The sequence below is a fragment of the Pleurodeles waltl genome, chromosome 3_2 (genome assembly GCF_031143425.1).
Source record: "Pleurodeles waltl isolate 20211129_DDA chromosome 3_2, aPleWal1.hap1.20221129, whole genome shotgun sequence".
Taxonomy (NCBI): domain Eukaryota; kingdom Metazoa; phylum Chordata; class Amphibia; order Caudata; family Salamandridae; genus Pleurodeles; species Pleurodeles waltl.
The window spans coordinates 125,839,921-125,861,002 of record NC_090441.1 but is presented as its reverse complement, the minus strand read 5'-3'; the positions used below and the strand labels follow the sequence as shown (position 1 = coordinate 125,861,002).

The 21,082-nt window shown below is 44.6% G+C and overlaps 1 protein-coding gene across 1 annotated transcript in view; it reads right to left on the bottom strand.

Moving 5' to 3' along the window:
- LRRC75A (leucine rich repeat containing 75A) overlaps window positions 1–21,082 on the bottom strand; it is an 805,747-nt gene that overhangs the window by 294,678 nt on the left and 489,987 nt on the right. The gene's annotated exons all lie outside the window — the stretch shown is intronic.

The window sequence follows — 21,082 nt, the reverse complement described above, 5'->3', positions numbered from 1 at the left end:
TATGACCTGGTATGGCGTAGCATCATCAAACATATAAACCCCTTCTATGAGGGTCAAAGTTAGCCACCAAGGAGATCATGTAGCAGGTGGTATCTATGTATGTACTGTATGTAGAGTAAAGCACACACCTAGCTGGGGAACCTAACAACCTCGCAGATTACATTAAAGGCCCAAAGTCTCCGAATTAGCACCAAACGTAATTAACTTGAACTCCCACATAACAGCAAAAGATGACCTCACTTAGCTTGGAAATCTGTAATTCACAAGACCGACGTCGCAGCGGTGCTTTATTTTCAGGGGTGTAGGCAGTCCCTCGCCTTATTGTGCAATAAATGTGACATTGTATACTGTTCTTCCAAGATGGTACTAACTCCAGAAAAAAGTATTGGCCAGATGAGTCCAGTAATGCTGATTTGGGATAAATACCTTTACACGAGATTCCACTTTCTGGGTCAAAGTTTATCAGTTCACAAGATACCCTCATGGCACTAAAAGAACAATGTCTCATTACCTTTGTACCTGTTACTAGAAGAAAATGGGCTTTTTTTCATCAGTGACTTTTTTCAACATTTTAGATCATCACACTTTGTGCAAAGTTTACTTTCTACAGTGAAACTCTGTTTTCTGTGCAAGTTTACCTGTTCCCAGCATTCTATGTTCAGTGGGAAATGCCTGCAGAGTTTTTGGCTGCAAGTTAACCTTTTTTCGTTGCATTTTACGCACCAGTCTTTGACAAGCCCTCGAAACTGTTTCCTGAGAAGTATATCTTAGGCAAAACCATTCTATCAGTGTTATACGAGGATGCGTGTGCTATAAACCTTTGCACAATTCACGAATTTTCAGAAGGAAATGGCTCAAAGAAAAGCTGTGCGAACTGTGTGTTACCCCTATGAACGTTTCTATTGAAACAGAGAAGATAAACATGGAACCGCAGCCTTTTCATTTGATCCGGGTCCAAACTTGCAGACAAAACTCCGAGTGACTCATCTTGGCTGAGAAGAGATTTACTCAACAGAGCAGCGAGAACTGGAAGCAGGAGGAGCTTGCTGCCTGAGGGCAGGAGTGAGTCAAAGAGCTATAACAATGTCCTGAAAGCCGGATCCATCTCTCCTGCCAGCTCTGCTCGCGGGAGGCAGGTGGAAAGAGCTTTCATTTGCGGCATCTTCCCTGTGGAGGCGGCTGCGAACGGAGTCCAAATTTATTTGGAACTTTTCAATCTCGCCAACAACCATAAAGGAAAGTGAGTGAAAATGAGGCGACAAATCATATTAACTCATGCAGGCGGGGTGCCAGGAGCTGCCAGCCCAAAGCCGCTGGATGGCGAGGCAGCGCAGGCCGCGCGCTATGCATCCTGGGAGATGAATGGATGCTGATGATAGACTGGGAGAGTGGTGACACTGCATGGGCAGTGATGAATTGCCCAGCAGATAGGAGAGGGCTGACCTCAATGTCCACCTTTCACCCTCCCTCAAGCCAATAATTGCATAAAACAGTGAAGGACACAGGCATGTATTTATACTTTTTTGTGCCGCATTTGCGTTATTTTGTGACGCAAAAGCGGCGCAAAAGTACAAAATATAAGCCCATATTTATACTTTTTTAGTACTGCATTTACGTCATTGATGCAAAAGCAGCGCAAACTTACAAAATACATTTATATTTTGTAAGTTTGTGCTGTTTATGCGTCAAAAAGTGACGCAAATGTTGCGCAATGAAAAGAATAAATATGGGCCACAATTGTATTTTGTAAGTTTGCACCACCTTTGCATCAAAAAAGGACACAAATGCGGCGCTAAAAAAGTATAAATATAGGCTAGAATTGTATTTGTAAGTTTACGCCGCTTCTGCGTCAAAAAGTGACACAAATGTGGCGCAAAAAGTATAAATATGGGCCATAGAGTCGATGCTATCCAACAAGCTTGGAATGACTAGTGTGAAGATGCCGGCCAGATCCATGACCTACAAGGGTGCATTGCTGAACATCACTTTCCACGTGCACACATGGCCAGAATGAGCTTAGTATGACCCCATCATTCGTAACGAAGATATTGGGACTGACAATGGGGAGTGGACAATTGTTCTGCTAAGACAAAAATGACGTCAGAGCTAGTTGTAGAAAAGAGAAGGTGGCTGGCGCTGGATTTTGTTGCACTGCATTATGAGACAATCCTGTCGTGCTTTAGTGAGCTATGTGCAGCACACGGTATTTACCTGGAGAAGTGTGGCAAAATGGTTAGAGCGGCAGACCCTGAGGCAGAGATCTGGTCCGGGACCAGGGTTCAATTCCCACCTCGGTGGGTCTTGGGCTTAATTCCCTTGGACCAGATAATTCTCGCCTCAGTGCCTAATCTAATTAATGGACCCCACTCTGTAACTCTGGGCAATAGCTTGCTTAATCTCCACAACGACCCTCACAGCGCTTGGATTCACCCTGGGGCTGTCCAGGAGTGTGTTCCTCACAGGGAAAAGCCAGGAGGGGTTCCACAGTGGTATGCGTACAGTGCCTTGAGACCCTAACAGGTGAGTAGTGCGCTATACAAGTGAAAGTTTACGTTATTTACAGCTGCTTAGGTTGCGGAACAGTAGCATACGTTGTCTGCCGCACAGATGCGCAGTATAGAAAATGACTTGCTGATTGTGAGTAGAACTGAGACCCGTCCATCCATACCACTTCCTACCCTGGGTCCTTGGAGTCTGGGTGAAGAGGGGCCCTACAACGCTTTGGCTCTGTTGGTGCCATGTCCATGAAGTACTGGAGGGTCAAACGTCTAGAAATGCAGCTAGACTTTGATCAGGAGAACTTGTGAGCATTGCCATGGCATCTGTCTATGCCAGCCTAAGCGGAAGTGGGTGAGTCAGGGTTCCTTTGAGAAAGGGAGGAGACACATGGAAGTATTCGGATGGCCAAAAGTAGAAAATAAATCAGATTATTATGTAAACGGTTACACGTTTTGTCTACTATGATGATGGTTGTGTGTCTAGTCAGTTTACAGTCTACATCCATTTACTGCTCACCACAATTTTATCTTATCAAACCCTATCTACCTCCAAAACAATATATCAGTTTATACACGGTGGTTCTGCTACTGTGAACAGCCCTTGTTATAAAAATACAATTTGTCGTCAAATAAATAAATGTACATTGTGTAAGACTGTGCTGACTTTCACCCTTCTTACTCCCACATGTTTTCAGAAATAGAGGATTTGGTGGGGGGGGCTTTCAAAGCCCACTGTCAGGGTGGCTAAACTCCGGAGAACTAGAGCCCTTTTTTCACCGCCTTTAACCCTACACATTGTTCTGGTTGCTTAGGCAGTAACACGCGGATTACCCACTGTACTAACGAGTGAGGGGTGTCTGAAACTCAGAGAGCAGAGCCACGGCGTTGATTGCTGCTGCTTCTCTCACGTGTCCCCGTGGAGGAAACTGGCTCCATATGTGATGGAGCAGATTTGTATTGAGGATGGTGACAGCCCTCGAGTGCAACTCATCCTTCAAGCCTCATCGCTGCTCAACTGAAGAGGACCCAGGTGCAATGCCAGCGGGTTGCGGCAGGGGGCGATCATTTCACACGTCTCCATCCTGAGCTAGAGGCCATGCGTCCCGGCCGAGAGTGCTCAGTGAAAGAGACAGTTTAAACTAAATTGCCTATAGTGTGAACGTGGACTTATCAGTGGAACTCAGTCCTCAGTGTCTGTCCAGAAGAGTATCACACATTATTCGTGTGTTTATCACCCATGACTTTACCATGCATGTAATACAATGCAGTGACCTTTACAGTGTGTTGTATTACATTGTGGGACTTGCCCACGCATTTTAGTGGTAATTATATGTATATATATATATATATATTTTTTTTTTTTTTGGGAAGTTACCCCCCTCCAAACATTCCTTTCTTTCTTACTCCCTACATCCCTTTGCCTCTCCCCCCCAGCCCTAAAAAAAAAACCCTAACCTCTTTTACCTCTACCCTCAACTGAACTCTAAAAAAACCTTACCCCTTTCACCTCAGTTCCCCTTTGGATACTAAAAAGATCTTCTACCCCTTACTTCCACCATGTTATCCAGGACCCCTGCTATTCTTCAGTAGCCTAGGGGCATGCTATAAATGGTCTGTTTTGTCAGTAGGAAACGGACTACAACTCTACAATTATTTTGCATTAATGAACTAATGCATTATTGATAACACTCTTCCTCTTAATCATGCAAAACTTGCTTGCTCCAGGCGTCCGCCGAGAACAGATTCAAGAAGGAAGCTTTTTAATAACTATTTTGCAAAAGAGAAGTGTTCATTAAAATCGAAAATACCAAATTAGAGACAAAGGGGGTCATTCCGACCTTGGCGGGCGGCTACCGCCGGCCGCCAATGCGGCCGCACTCACGCGGCCCCCATTCCAACATTCCCGCTGGGCCGCAGGCGCAAACCAAGTTTGCGCCCGCCGGCCCAGCGGGAATGAGGCCGCAACACAGGAGCCGGCTCCGAATGGAGCCGGCGGTGTTGCGGCCGTGCGACGGGTGCAGTTGCACCGAACGCGCTTTTCACTGTCTGCTATGCAGACAGTGAAAAGCAGGCCGGGGCCCTGTTAGGGGGCCCCTGCACTGCCCATGCAAGTGGCATGGGCAGTGCAGGGGCCCCCAGGACACCCCTTACCGCCAGCCTCTTCCTGGCGGTGAAAACCGCCAGAAACAGGCTGGCGGTAAGGGGGTAATAATCCCCAGGGCAGCGCTGCTTGCAGCGCTGCCCTGGCGGATTATACCAGCCGGGGCTGAAATGGCGGAAAACCGCCGGCCCCGGCAGTCCGACCGCGGCTCCACCGCCGCGGTCGGAATAGGCAAGGAAGCACCGCCAGCCTGTTGGCGGTGCTTCCGTCATTCTTGCCCTGGCGGTCTCGGACCGCCAGGGTCAGAATGACCCCCAAAATGTCTAAAATATCTGCCTTTGCCAGAAAATAGTGGGCTCTTAACTTCGAATCTCTGTCAGTCATTCATCAATGTCTCTTAACTACAGTGTATAACTCCTCTGCACATCCAGCCACCAGCTGACAAGATCCAGAACTTTTCAGATTTCCAGGGCTTCATTTGTTAAAAAAAAAAAGTAATAATAATAAAAGGGGTTCAAAATTCGTTTTAGGAGCGCCCCTGCTGGCACTGCTGAAATGCCAGGGGGCGGATGCCAATGCTGCCCAGTCCTGACTCCAGGTTGTGCCTCTATCTGCCCCTAGCTACACTGCCGACTGTATCTCACTCCTGCAGGTTCTTTTTTAGCCCTCCTCGCCCCCTTTGTTACTGTTTTTTTTCTTTCTCTTCCTCCTCTTTTCTGCTTTTGATTCCTTTGCTCTATATCAAAGTCTGATTTCCCGGTCCCCAAAAATGAATGCCTGTGTCCATCATATGCACCCACAGGCACAAACTAAGCTCCGCAGACGTCCCAACATTGTCAAAGACATTTGGGATTTCTGGAAGAGACTGAAGCAGGGCGGCTCGCCCGCTAGGGTGGAGGAGCATCGCTTCCCGCCAGCGGCGGCAGCAGCAGTCGCAAACCTTTTACCAAAAAACAATAATAAACTATATTTATTATTGTCTTTTGATAAGAGGGGCGGGGCCACAGGCTGTGACAGGCACTGAGGGGGAGTGCTCTCACTGAGCATGTATGTTTGGCCGGCCAGACACAATGCACAGTAGGCTCTCGCACTGTGTTGCCAGGCTGGAGAGAGCAGGCACAGGTTCCCAGTCTGCCTGCGAACGCCCTGCCTGGGAGCTCCCACCCAATCCTAACGCTGCTCTGAACTGGGCCAGGATTGGTCACAGGTCAGGCTGGGAGCCTGTGCCTGTCTGCAGGAGAGGAGCAGCGCGGTGGTGACGGCGGCGGCAGCACAGGTACGTTTTATTTTTATTAATCCCCAACGCCCCCATCAACGCCTGCGCACTCTGCCCCACCCCTATTTAGCACCGTGAGCCGCTCTTGGACTGAAGTAAGCAAAATAGACACTGTGGGTAAATAATACGTTTGTGTACTTTATCTTATGGGGCTATAGTGCTCACCCCACTTTGTGTCTGCTGTAGATAACATTCAGGAAGAGGGGAACCAGCAGAGACTGCCTGTATTAGCAGCCATTTTTTGGAATCTTTATGGAATCCACACACCCTAAGCAGTGAAAATACTGAGTCTCTATAAATCCATTAGAGGATGAAACCCAAATCCACATCTAGTCTCCCTCCATTAATGATGACACACCCCACACTCTGACCCCACCAAACCCACTTCTGCATTTAATGTCTCTGCTGAAAGTAGGGCTTCCCTTTTCGTGCAACAAGTACCAATTCAGGCCGGGGAACTCAACAACTCTTCAATGGGATGAACTCCACATACCCAGTCTGCATCTTCTCAAAGGCTGACTATTCTCCATGGCAACACTGAGGAGCAGGTACACTGCCCTCCATTGGCCAACAAGAAATGCGGCACCTGAATGCTGCCCTGATGCAGACTACACTAGTCAGAACCAAAGGCTGAAACACTGACTGATCTTAACATGTTGAACAGTCAAAACATACTGGTTGGTTATGTTAGTAACATTAGTAACATTGGTAAAGTGTTTGTATACAAGTGATGTCTTGTTGCTACAATGCCACTTATAACGAGGGAAACAGCCTGACAAAAGAGTAGCAAAAACGTAAAAGTTTGGATAAAACAAACATATTTTATAAGATTGTCTGAACCTGGCTATGTATCTGGGACAGCATTCTAATGTTTTGGCACAGGAACCAAAAAGATGTGCTCCCTCATTCTTATCTTGAAAAAATTGGGTACAGCAAGGAGGTTGCAGATGATGAACACTTGGTTCTTATAGTCTGGTTAGGTAAGTTGCACTTAATGAATGAAGAGATGGTGGTCCTGTGTGCTAAGAAGCGCACACAGAGCTTTGAAAGCTTTGCACTGTTTGATGGGAGGCCAGTGTAGAGATGTGAGTGGACACACCACAGTGCAGCACCATCCATTACAGACTAGTGGCCTGATTCTGAAATAATGGTAGAAATAGCCCATCATCTGCCATCCACTTCCAAGGAATGAAATAAGTTTTCCTATATTTCTCCTGTGGAATGTTGAGGATGACACCGAGGCTGAATTCTGCTTGGACATGGACATGTTGGAGTCAACTGTAAACCATAAGCTCCCCTCAAATCCTGCAACAACAGGTACCGCCCCTCACCAAAGGCTAGTGAGACACCAGTCAACGATGCTCCTGGCCATTCGCAAACACTACCTATGGCTTTTCTGCATGGAGTTTGAGAGAGTTGCAGCTCATCAATTTCCAGATGCCCATCATGCACTGATGGAATATAGTACTAGTCACAAGGATTTGAGCGCCATCAGCAGACATACAGAAAGTGACCCACTACAGAGGATCTGGTGGCCAAGGGGGTAACGTAGAGCTGAAAGAGGCGTGATTGGGGCCCTGGCAGGGTGAGTTACCTGGGGATCTAGGTCACTCGGGATATCTGATCCACAGTAATTTTGGTACCGTTCTAGATAAAATCAGTCTGAGCATTGACAGATGGATCCAACTTCCGCTATCCTTGGGAGGATCTCCTTAATAAAGATGGTCGTCTTACCTAAGCTTTTATACTTGTTTGTAAATGTCCCTGTATAACTCCCGCTTCACTTTTTTCAATGGTTGCACCAGGTCCTCTCCTGTGTGATATGGCGAGGGGGGCCAACCTAGGATATCCTGGGAGGTGCTGATGAGACCTGTGCAGCTTGGAGGTCTAGCCCTGCGGGATTTTTCCATATATGACCTAGTCGCATAGGCCCAGTACGTGAAATACTGTGTCACTTCGCAATACACGCCCATGCACGTTAGTGGAGAGCGAGCACTAGCCCGCTCCAATCACTGATGGGTGGGATATGTACATCATCTCAAGTTTCAAGGCAGGATGTGAATGTACTGCCCCGACGTACCATGCATGGTGGGTGCTGGCCTGGAAACTGCACGATGACACCCTCTACTCACTGGTGTTTTCAGTTGCAGACAATCCCCTTTTACCCCCTGCAAAGGAGAAAGCAGTCAAAGGGCAGCTGCGACGGGCAGGTATACTTACCATGGGGGCTTTAGATGAGGACAACTTATTTCTTTCACATAGTAGATTTCGCACACACTCTGGGCCCAACCCGGATGCCACCAACTGGTATCTCAAGCTTCAATCTGCAGTTAGGGCTACACTATCCACATACCCAAGACAAGTACCAAACATGCAGCTCCTCACAACATACTTAGGCAGGGCCAACACAAAACACTCCATATCGTATCTATATTCTGCCATCCTGGATGGTGCGTTGGACAAACTCTCGAAAGCCCAGCTCCAATGGGAGCTTCCTCTGGATCACCAACTGAATGACACAGTATGGACATATTGTTATGCACAAGTTAAGACAATCCTGCTCGTCTCCAAGCATAAATTCATTCATTTTAAATATTTGTCCCAATATTACTCCTGAGAAAATAGCTACATTTAGTAGGCACATCACCTTCAATGCTAATTTTCTTTGTATGGCGTGGGACTGCTCTGGGCTCGTTACTTACTGGATGGACACATTCTTGGTGGTCTCAGAGTGTGAGGATACCCACTGACCCTTAACACCCCAACAGCCCTACTGGGTGATACTTCAGAGTTACCCTCAGCAGCCGCTGTCTTACTTCTGTATTACTGGCATTAGCCAAGAGGTGGGTGGCCATAATGTGGCTGCAGAAGTGAGTACCAACTGTGTAGGGGTGGCTAGTAGACCTTGCACACAATCAATACATATCAGGACAATATGTTGAAACAGTCTGTTCCACAATGTGTCCCAAGGACATATGGGCTCCATTCGGTCTCTATTTGCAGAGGAACATGGGGTCACCACTACCATTATCGCCTACCTCTGGGGCCGCTAAGATGTCCCCGCACGGCCTGTGCCCCTTCTAGCCGTTAGGGGGCTTTTGGTGCACACTGAGATATCCGTGCTGTTTATCGTTGTCTAGTGATGTCCGTACAATGGATCCAATACATGAGGCAAATTGTATGTACTGTGTCTGGGTTTGTTATTTTTATGCAAACGTTTTAATAAATAGATTAAAAAAAACAAAGAGGTGTGATAGAGCCAATCCTTGCGGTGCTTCACAACCCAAAGGTGTATTAGGCAGCGAAGAGGGGAAGCTGCAAAGATGAGTTATGCCAACAGGAAAGGAACCAAGTTAAGCCCAGGCTTGGCCTGTTTCTAATGCCACAGCTACAGAGTGGCAGACGCCACCAACAGATCTAATCATATCTGCATGCTGACACCGCCACCATGTGGCACCAGCCTGACATTGTCCAAGGCAGAGCTCAGCACAGACTCTGTACTGTGAGCAGGTTGAGACCTGGATCCACAAGGATTAAGGATACAGCTGCTTGATGTCCTCGCACAGCTGTTTGCACACGTGGCCTTCTAAAGGTTTGGCTGCAGCAGATACAAGGGATTCTGATTCATAAGTTTTCATAGTGTTTGAACTGGCGTCTATTTTGTAAATTCAAGTGCGGTGGCGACGTTGACTTTAGAGGGCACCCTGCTTCGTTTCACAGCGAGGTTCAGTAAGCACTTTAGGAGATCCACGGATGGTACCCGCTCTTATTTCAGAGCTGAGTCCGGGCAGGTATCAGAGAGAACACCTGAATTCAGTTTAATCAGAGCTGTGTGAAAATTGTCAACAGCCAGAGGGGTGAATGAAGATAAATGATAAACTACATGTAGAAAGATAAGGGTGGTTGGGCTGTATAACTAAATTCTTTCTCAAGATATTTTTATTTATTTGACGAATTTGGAGAATCACAAAGATTATTATTACTCCTGAACCAAAAGAGAGATACCTGAGGGGTTGAAAAGCTAATTGTCTGAAAAACACTTTTTGGGTGTTGTCTACCTGAATAATCCCTTTGGCATTGTAAATGTAGTCAGCTGGGATTAGTGAAATTGTTAAGGTTCTTTAAAAGCTCAGGCCAGTTGTGGATTGACAGGGATGGCCATCATGGCTGACACACTTGTGGTGGTATTGTGGTTCCCCGAGTTGCTGTGGGACCTTCATGCTGGGGCACCTTTGTTCACATTGGATGGATACAGTGCTTCACATTATGGGGAAACTGTAGACATGAAATGACTATTATTCTTCACTTAGTGGGGGGCAGGAACCATATATACTAGGCAGGCACGAGGGTTTTACACAGTGGGTGGTGTTGAGATGACTTTAGTGTTCCTGTGGATATTGGGAGGGTCTTTTGCTTGCTCATGGGCTGCTGAAGAGACTAGGATAGCAGTGATTCTTTAGATGCCTGGAAGCGGTTACCGATATGGACCGACTGTTGTCTCTTACCTGCTGGCGGCTCTTGTGCAAAAGGTGGCTAAGGTACTTTGTAAGCTGGATCATTTGGTGACTTGGGATCACTAGGCTGCCTGAAAGATGGATGCTACTGTAGGAACTAAGATGACTATAGTGTCATGTGCAGCAGCAAAGCATTACTAACTGAAAGATTGTGTGGGTTCTGCATGCTGGGTATTATAGGATAATACACAGGGTATGATGCTTTACTTGAAGGAGCAGGGTCAAGGCAGAAACTGACATCACAGACATTTATATAACATGATTGATAAACCTACTGTCTGAGATATGATTTTGTAATCTTGGCAATCTGGGTTTAGTGGATGGCTCGTCCCTGCATACCCAGAGAATAGATCCAACACACTTGCAAACACCATCTTGTGTCCAGTCAGATATGTTTACTTAAGCCCAACTCTGGGTAGAGGTACCTGGGAACAGTTAGGCTTAGCAAAGGAACAATGTGTAAAGTTTTTAACAGCACCAAACAACAGAATAAGAAAGTCACACAACGTTAAAGAAAAAAAGACACCGATTCATGAAAATAGATAGGATTTTAATGAATTTTTAGAGAGCTTAAGCATCAAAATCCACCGGAGGGTTCCTGAAATGCAGATTTTAGAAATAATAACTATCTTTCATTGCAATCACAAACAAGTAATAGCCAACAAAATGTTTGGAAACCTTTGAAAAATTTGTAAACGTTGGTTTGCCAACTCCAAACTTTACAGAACAGCCACCATAGAAATCAATGTACTGATCCTGACGTTGAGGAATAAAGACAAAAAGATGCTCAAAGGGTGCTCCAGTTGTGATGCGGCCAGCCCCTGGGGTGCCTTTGTGGTGATTCCTCAGTCCATGGGTAAAGTGAGGCAAATTTGGCCACAGAGTTCAGGGTCTCTCAAAGTCCTCTACATTGGAGCAGCCGGCCAGTCGAAGCAGGGCTGCTGGTCAGTCTGCACCGTGGTTGGAGCAAAATACATTGGTGGGTGCGAGTCTCCCCTGGGTATGAAAAATCCGGTCCTGGATAGTACTACCAGGGTCAGCAGACACAGGTGCAGGTTTTGGCTATCTATAATTTGTCCTCTTGGGTGCCTGGCAACTGGTAGAGGCAAAACATATGCAGTGGCAACCAACTTTGCGAGCTGGGTAACTTCAGCTCTTGTATCCCCGGAGTTGGTTCCAGGAGAGCTTACTGATCCTTGGAGTCATTGCTGTTGTTGGAAGTCAGGAATCAATATTTCCCTGAGCCAGGAGCTGTGGGCACAGTTGGTAGCCCAAAGTGTAGCATGTACATTCCTTTCGAGCATGCACCCTCTCTTTGTGCAGGCCCGAGGGCAGCTGGGCAGTCCTCTGTCCGTCCTCTCTGTGATTCTAGTGTGATCTGAGGGTCAGGGTGCCATGTTTATCCCAGGAAAGTGCCAAGAGGGAACTATGCAGCCCCTTGGCAATGGGCTACTGGTACCTTCCTACCTAGTGATGAAGTTCATGTGATGTGTGAAATCTGACTATCCCTGAATGCCACATTCTTGCCCCTTTTAAGATGGCATGATCCTTCCTTGGTCATGAGGAGCTTGGTAGCCCACCCTAGGGGTTTGGCTACATGAGTGCTACACCCCCAAAGTAAATCCAGTTTGGGGGTGAGTTTCCCGTCTCTGGCCCTGTCTACATGCTGTCTACAGGAACAAAAGGCATCCTGCTCAGTGGTGTTGGGCCGGGCGGCCCATCAAAGGCAACTTCCCCTTCCTTTAAAGCTCACCTTTTGGCTAACCTTCGAGTGGCCATCCAGGCGGAGGAGGTGAGACCTCAATGCTGTAGTACTGCTTTTGGTCCTGAGCCTAGGAGTCATTCACACGTCTCCCTAGGCGGTCAGAAAGGTATATGTATGGGTGTGCCTTTGTGAGGCTAGTGCACGAGCAGAGAGCAGAGTTGCAACTTTCTAAAGGTTGCCTACCTTTAATAGTGACATTAAGTTTGCCCTGGCCATCAGGTCACATATAATGCCATGATTAATTTGATACCTTACATGACCAAGTTTGATAGTCTCTGACAAATGTTAGTTGGGCTGGATTGCTACCCGGTAACCATGTGTTAGGCAATAGGGCTATCAGTTGTACCCACAGCAAATTGACAATTTGGAAGAGTTGCTGTTAAGACATATCAGAAAGCATATGTCTAACTTAACAAAATACATCTCGCTGCCATAGGACCCCATAAGACTTCTTTAGGGGAGACATATATAACGTTAAGGGATAAGGTGGCTTCGCCAATGGTTTGAATAGCAGTCAAACGGCAGTGAAAACACTGTGCTTCCAGTTTTCAGTGGCAGGCTGGGAGCCATTTTGTACCTTGCCACACGAAGGGTGGCACAACAGTGCTGCATCCCTGAGTGGCCACTCTGCCTTACATGTCCTGGGCACCCTGGGTGCCATATACTAGCGATTCTAAGTAATCAGGCCTTGCCAATTGGGTGTATTTAATTCAACATGTACTTTGTATGGGGTTAAAACACTAGCACTGAAGTCTGCTTAGCAGGACTCAGTGCACTTTCAGAGTTGAAAAACCAGAAGCATTAATCCAAAAAATGTGAGGGTGAACATGCAAAAAAAAGAGACATTTCCGTGCAGTACAGATACAGCACTGGACATCATACATCCTGGCACACTGTTTAAAAAATGGTGACCTTCCTATTGCCATATTGTTTTCAATAGATAATTTCTCAGGTGGGCACTCTCTAAGAAATGCACTGCTACTCCTGCTGCACAAATAGTTACCTGCTGTGAAGCCAGTATTTTGTATTGGGGACACAGTATTTTTCAGGCTGGTCCTGGCCCATTATTACAACAAAATTCAGGGAACACAAGTCCATGTCTAAGTTAAGTTCAACCTCTGAGCATCCATCGAAGATCTCTGCTTTTTATATGGCCACTGATCCTTCGAAGGTTCAAACTGTGAAGCAACATGCCAACGACAACGGCAAAACAATCTAAAATTTCATAAGAAACTAAACAACTTTCATAGTTCAGCTCTTGCAACCCCATTTCTGGTCTCTGACTGTCGAATTATGGGGCTTCTGCATTATCTTTTCTAAACTGCCGAAGAGACCCAGGTAATGGTGGTAGTTGAGCTTTATAAACCACCATAACAGATACAAGCGTTTCTTCTCTGCACTGTGGAAGACCTAAAGTATTGGAATATCCCATTAGTAAAACTTCTCCACAGCCAATATGTAAAGGAAATTGAGCTGTAACATTCCACATATGGCCCTCTTTTCTTAGGCTGCGAACACCTCTTGAACCCTCTGGGTAAACTCCATTTCCCTCACTACACTTGCTCACTTGGTGCAGGGATGGGAAAAGTTATTCCTTTGCGGCTTACGTGGCTGGATGGAAGGTTTAACCTCACAGCTGTTAGAAAACCCACCTTGTGCAACTTCCATTATTTTCACAAGAGTCTTTTTACAATATCTATGCATATATAGGAGCCAGATGAAGGTGCTCCTCATCCCACCTGTAAGCACAATCAAGAGATAATCTGCTTTAAAACAATTGTTTACTCCATTATACTTCCAAACTATGCTGTTGTTAAGTACCATAGTGGGGTTTTGCAAAAAAAAATATATATATATTTCAAGGGGATTTACCTTTCCATTGTGTTCAATCTCCTTTTCCAATATAGACATAAACTATTATGCTTTGACTGAGAAAGATGGGGAGGACACCTTGTTTGAAAAAAGACTGCAATCCTGCTGGGTTGAAGCAGGTTGGGAGTAGGTCAACATATTTTAGTTAACTGTCTTCATGCACGCTCCTGGCATCAGATATATTGCCAGCCTTGTTACCATTTTGTTGAGCTCTCTTATGTACAAGATATGTAATAGTTTATGTAATTTTCGGATCAGAGGCAGAGGGAGACATAATGACATTTTTTTACCAGAAGGACCTCAATCATGAGTTAGATGGATTTAGGTGCATAGACGTGTGATACCAGCGCTTAATGGTTCTGTCAGTACCTCTGCATGTAAATTTGCATAATCTGAGATAATCCCGATGGAATGAGGATTAACCTTGCAGGCCTTGTCTTTCTGAGTGACATTCTGCAACCAGGAAAGATTTATCTGTTAAAATTAATACTCCCATTTACCGTCTGATTTTAGCAGATGGTAAATGGGAAAAGTGTCAAGGTGAAATATGAGTTAGGGCCACAGATTTCTTTCCTACTGAGAGAGATCAAGTTTCATTAATGAGTTAGTGGCATAAACGCAGCATAGGGCAACTAATGAATCTGCAGTTTTAAACTTTAGCAGAGAAATAATGTAGAAACTAAAACGTGGAAGTTTAAATTGTGGTGGACATTTGTACCTACTAGTCATATTTTGACATCACGTTTAACATGAAAACATTTTGTATTTCTAAATGTGTAAATTATTAATAAACATTAACCTGAAAGTATTATTTTTAATTAGAAACAATAGAAATAAAATGTATTATGAGTATTAACGGAATATTACATTGAAGTAAATTGATTTCATAATGAATTATGTATTTAGAAAAGTAAATGCACGGTTATAAATTGCTTTGACATTACATGAATGATGTTTTAGACAAATAAAACAGTTTGCGTTGCATATTTGATTTGATTATTAAAGTGCAAAAGTTTGTATTAATTGTATTAACATGCATTAAGCTTTCTTAACTTGACTACGCCTAAAAGTTCATTTTGCAAGAAGTCATGGAAAATTGTATTTGTTTAGGTTGTCCCCTTTGACCTGAATTCTTTCTCTAGGCAGAAAATGTGATGTTGAATGTTCTATTGCATTACAGGAGAAGAGCATGTTTCAAGTTTAGTTAATGTAACAATATTTGTTCTAGCTGTCGAATGGAGCAGGAAACTACTGCACTTATGTGAAGGAATACTAGCTTAGTTTATTGAGTGCCATGGGAAAGGGGCTGCAAATTTCAAATTATTAGAAAATGTAATATTTTAGCAGAAGACTGTAACCGGAGGAAGATGGCAACACACTTTAGCTGAGAAAATCTCTGTATGTAACAGAACTTGGTAGTGCCATCTGCAATGATTTGATGCTGAAATCAATGTTCAGAGTGTGCACACCTAAAGGACCAATCTAGTGGATTTTGGTGATTTTAATTAGTAAAGAACTTGGAAACTTAGAGTCAGTTTTCTCCCCTGCCAGATACTGTTTAGAACTCTGTTGGAGTTTGTCTATTTTTGTTTATGTCTGCTGTCGAAATCTCTCTTCTCTAAGTCCCCTGGTGAGCTTTCTCATCATAGTCTTAATTGCCCGATTCTGTTATATGGTTCAGTACTAAAAAGGCCAACTAATGCTAAACTGCGGATTTGTTCTATTTGCAGTTTGTGTTCCTCACTGTCCTGATGCTGCTGTAAACTGACGCTGGAAGATGGTGGCACTCTGACTCGATGAATCAGTGCTGTATGCTGTCCCATGAGGAGAGGTATAACTAAATGTGTTTTTTTGTTTCCGTTTTTAGCTTAGTAACTTACATCAGCATATTTTTATTTTTAGTTGCCCTATTTAGATGTTTTCCAAATTATTTTTGTCTTCTTTTATTTTTGCTTTTGTCCGCATGTGTCAGTTTATTCCCACATATACAATTCAGAATTCTGGTTAATATTAGGAATGGCCCAGCTCTGAAATTAATCTTTAACACTGTATTTTTATGTCACCATTGTCTGCTCTGAATTCAAATAAGAATTGTGCATATTGTGTTGCTGCTAATTTACATAATTCTTTTGGAGTGTCTAATAGGTTTGATGTTTAGTAGGTTGAATCTTTTCAGACGCTTTGGACAGCCAATGGTTTTCATGTATGTTTATAATTTAGTCTTGCGCACCATTTATGTGACATTGATTTTGGGAGTGTAATAAAGCTTTGAAACTTTATTCAGGTTGGAGTTTGATTTAGAGTTGGATTATTCATGGTGTCTAAATTTTGTTATGGTATAATGTCATTGATTTGTGATTGATTTTTCTGACTACTACCTCATTCACCAAGTCCAAAGATTCAGTCGACCTCAGAGGGTGAGAGACTGGTGTTGATGGTGTCTCGCCCACGCACCTGTGGTTTCTGAACCCGAGGCCAGAAGAAAGCTTCCACGGGTGCGCCAGCATTACCACAGTGTAATAGCCAATTGTGAGTAGTAAGTACTTATCTCTGATGCAGAGAAAATGGCTGTGAACACAGGTAAGTCCTTCTGTCCTGTCTAATGATGCTCATCAAACAGAGTGAGAATGTAAAGTACCAAACGGTAGAGATGATAATCATGCATCATACTAGTTTCATTTTAATTTATAACCGGCACATATAATATTCAGTAGTTGTTTATTGTTCTTCTTCATATGTTCACATGGCAATCTTTATCTTGTTGCTTGGTTACAAGGATTGCAGTTTTACCTAACTCAGGCCTTAAAGTGATGTAAAAGGATAGCTGTTAGAGAGAGCATTGTGGTCCATGGGGCTATTGTCCGTTGTAGATGTCAAAAATTAAAATTGTAATGGCTTATTTGTGTGGAACACACTTGTGAGGCACGACAATTGTGAAGCACACAAAAGCAAGCGAGGAGGTAACTGGTGCTCTTGGACACTAAATTACATTGAACAAAAACAGAAAAAGGCTAGTGTTGATCAAAGTAAGTAAAGCAGTTGTATCACATCGATCACACTTTGTATGGGGTAAGACACTGGCACTGAAGTCTGCTTAGCAGGACTCAGTGTACTCTCAGAGTCAAAAAACCAGAAGCATCAGTCCAAAAAATGTAAGAGTGAACATGCAAAAAAAGAGACATTTCCTTACAGCACAGATACAGAGATACATAAGTAGATTAAAAGGTTGAAGTAGGGGAAATGGTGCAGTTTAGTGAGGGGAGAGGTGAGACTGGTGGCAAAGCCTCATATGGAATGCTTACCTTCATACAGAGAACTGTATGCATGCCCTGAAGAAGTCCGGACTAAATCGGGATGACACACATTTGAAGGATGATGGGAATGTGTAGAATATGAAGATTTTGATGCAACAAAACGTATTAAATTTACTTCTAGCTGAAGACATATCATACCTGCTTCTTTGAACGTTTTTCAGTTGGAAGGACAATTACTGTTTGCATTTTTCTGTTTACAGGGTGCAGGCCATTATTTTGTAATATATGTAAATATACAGTTTTTCTATTTTTATAACTGAATGTGGTGTTCTGGGCAGTGTGTCGTTTTGGAGATTTCTGAACCCACTGAATAACTATGTGAGATGGTTTTGGAGTGCCCGATATTTATGTCACTCGCAGTAGTTGTGCAATTAGTCATAAAGTGCACACACTGTGTGGTGCTAATGCCAATGAGAAATGATCTGAAAGAGTTTCACTGATGCCATTGAGTCTGCAGAGCAGTTGGTGCTGATGCTCACAGGTGATTGGTGCTTCTCATCTTCATTTTGAGAAAGAGAGGCAGAGTGTGTGTGTGAGTGTGTGAGTGAGCGTGTGTGTGAGTAAGCGTGTGTGCGCGTGCTTAAGAAACATAAATCCAAGCATTTGTTTGGGCCACCTCTCTCAAATATCCTTGAGAAGCTGATAATGTTAGGGGGGGATCAGTATCAATAAACACTTTTGACTTATCGTAGCCTATCATCAGATTGGTTCACATAAGAAGTCCAGTCTGTTATTGTTTTGGGGTTACTTATTTCCAGCATGATGTGAGGGACAAGAGTTGAAGATGGTCAGGAGTTACCCATAGTGCTTAAGGAGAAGACTAGCAGATTAACTATTAGGAAGAACCATGTGGACTTGGAATGAAGGGTGTAGATTATTTAGGTCATTAAGTAGCCATGGAAACACTGACACCGCTGGCGGGCCTGGCGGAGGCAGTACGCATGACACCCAGTCCCAGAAACAAAGAGCACCAGTGTTTGGTCTTGGTGTCAGCTGAGTACTATGAGAAAGTTTGTATGACACACTGCTGATGGTGCTTAGTCACTAGGATAGACAAGTGGAAGGGTTTTGGAGTAAAGACCGTGAGAAAACTTTTGGAATGTTAAAAGTGAGATCACTATCACAGCGCTGGGATCATGTGATACGCATGACCAATCCAGAACAGTCACAGGCGCCAGTAGATATGTTCTAACAGGGACTGCAGGCAAACAAAGGGCAAGGCAAAGTGTAGTAAACACTCTGAGAACTTTGTGGGAGGCTGAGCTGAACTATTTGCTTATCTAATAGAGGCCCTTGCTTGTTGCTGGACTATAAAGCATTTTAGGCAGATCTGTGCGGACCACAAGCCCCTGGATGATTTGTTCGCGAGTGAAAGCAGGACAAATTACTCCACAAAAAAATCAAAAGTGTCAGAACAGACTGCTTGAGTTTCTTTAGGTTGTATATTGCCAAGGACAGTGTGAGTGTTTATTGCTGTTGATGTTCAATGGGGACAGAACTGAGACTGTGGTACATGGGCGTGTGGTGCCTCCCAGTGCAGGCTCTGATGCTCTGTTCTCCTGATTTGTCATGCTTCAGGGCTCTTGTACAGCACAGCTGTTGAGATGGTTATGTCCCCATGCATGACTGGCAAGTGTGCACCCCTTTCCTGAGTTCACTGTTTGCAGCAAGCTTTGTAGGTTCAGATTTTTGGCCACAGTATGCACAACTACCATGCATGATTGCTGCAGGAATCAGGCTGCTTAAACCTAAAGCAGGGCTCTATGATTAAGAGGGACAAAGTGCATCCCTGCTTTGAAAAGTTAGTACTGTCATCACCACGGTGTGGGAAAGGCTGGCAGTGGTTGCACCAGGTGCCAGGAGAGGAGGCCATTTTTTCTACTACGTTCGATGGCTGAAAGGTTACAGGCCTCTCCGACGTAAGTTGGTCAGCGTGTGCTTTTCACCCAGATCCTTCACTACATACATTTGGGACATTGATTGTGAATGTGCTTGTACGTTGCTTAATTGTGAAAGGATAAACATCCAGTTTGTGTGTGGATGCTTGACTGTATGGAAGTAGAAATCTACGCTGGACCTTCTACGTGCAAGTGGTCAACAAAGTGGAGGACAGAACAGTCCCACGCCAAACAGGAATGTGAACTGGAGGAAGGCTCCCAGAACATTCTAGAGGACTCTTTGAAGTAGCCAAGGATCCACTGAAGGATAAGTGAATATCAAATGGTATTTGAAATTAAGATACTTCCCAGTCCCCTTTCTGTTTCCCTGATTCAGACCAGGAAAGACCCTTTTCTTGGGTGCCTTTGTACTTCATCTTCCAGTCATGGCCCATCCTGCCTCATCCTCCTTGCTATCAGACCCTAGGTTTTATTTTGAGCAGGGATGTAAATCCCCTGAGATCAGAAAGTCCCAACCTAGATCCAATGGTTTTCTCGGGGAGATGGTGGAAAACTTTTCTGGAGAGACCAGAGAAAGAGGTGGGCTCCCACTTTTCTCCATTAAAACTTTGGTAGTACTCATACCACCTTGGTGCATTTGTTCTTTCACAGTGGTGCGGTCCTGGAAATCTTCCTGTGAAAGGGTAGGGGAGAAAAGACCTTTGTTCTTGCTGACCACCCTGACCCAAACTCACGTGGAGCCGGAGAAGCCAAGCGACTGCAAAAGAGTTGCCAAAGTGACCATTCTCATGGTCTGATCGGAGTCACGGTCTATCTGAGTGCGAGCAGCTCCGCAGCCTGAGAATCTTTGTGTATGCGCACCAGGCGCAAATTCTCACCCCCCATCAGATTCCCTTCAGGCTTGCTCGCCTTGTCATGACTTTAAACATCAGACTTTGGGGTGAGCTCTTCACTCCTTTTTGGATGGTAGGTGTATGGAGGCTGCATGACCTCTATCGAAGCGGCACACAGAAGATTCCTTCTTCTTGAGCCGCCCTGAGCAGTAGAACTGCAACCATCACCACCGAGGCGTGCTCATCTGCTACACGCACAGGCCACCAACCTAAACAATTAGGCACTGGGCACGCATGCAGCCTAGAAGGGCAGAGCAGGACAACTCCAGGTGATACAGTTGGAGGCCAGTGTCCTCTGCCTGCCTTGTGACCGATGAAAAAGTTTCAACAGCAGCAGCTATGACTTGACCTCTTGGTGCTTTGTGCGGACAAGTGGTTCATCCACTAGGTGATACCCTTTCTGAACCACATTAGTGTGGGCGGTCCTGTGGGCCAGCATTTACCCCTAGGGACGTGTTTCATACGGTGGGTGGATGATGCAACCTTTTCACCTAACACTTGTAAAATGTTAGTGCAGTAGGGTTCAGGCCTTGATGCCTTTTTGCCTTTTCCACCTAATCTGTGCGAGCAATGGAAGATGCATTAATGAATTCAGGTGGGATAATGTTATGAAAGACATATCAGCAGCATTGCTTATGCAAAATATGGCTGATGGCTGATGGTTGGCCCAACAAGAATAAGCTTGACGATCATTGGTTGACACATTAAAATATGGAGGTCCTGAGAGTTGATTGGTTTGTGGTACCTTTGAGGGCAAAGCACAGGCTTAGATATTTCACCTGTGAGGTGCTCGTCAGTGTGAGGGCATTTTAAAAGGGGATCAAAGCAGTGGCGTGAGTGTCGAATTTTCAAAAGTTCGTTTTGCACTTATAAAAATATTTAATCTTTCAAAGATTTATATCCCTTTCTCGAAGGGGAAGGAAACTCACCTAAAAGTGGTGGAGGTATATT